This window comes from Raphanus sativus, chromosome 1, assembly GCF_000801105.2.
Source record: "Raphanus sativus cultivar WK10039 chromosome 1, ASM80110v3, whole genome shotgun sequence".
Classification (NCBI taxonomy): Eukaryota; Viridiplantae; Streptophyta; class Magnoliopsida; order Brassicales; family Brassicaceae; genus Raphanus; species Raphanus sativus.
The window spans coordinates 23,212,871-23,213,070 of NC_079511.1; positions in this window are offsets into that span (position 1 = coordinate 23,212,871).

Here is a 200-nt window from a genome sequence, read left to right on the forward strand (position 1 = left end):
AGACAGTCTCGGGACTGTTCTCTTGAGTGTTCTCCGCAGGAATGCTCCAAAGGACTTCTTTTCATCAGGCACCTTCTCTTCTTTCTTCTGCTAACTCCAGACCTGTAAAAGGTCAAAAAGGACTAGACTGACACGAATTAGTGACTTGAAACAAATGAAAACATATGTTACAATGATGTGAAAAACACCATATATCATAT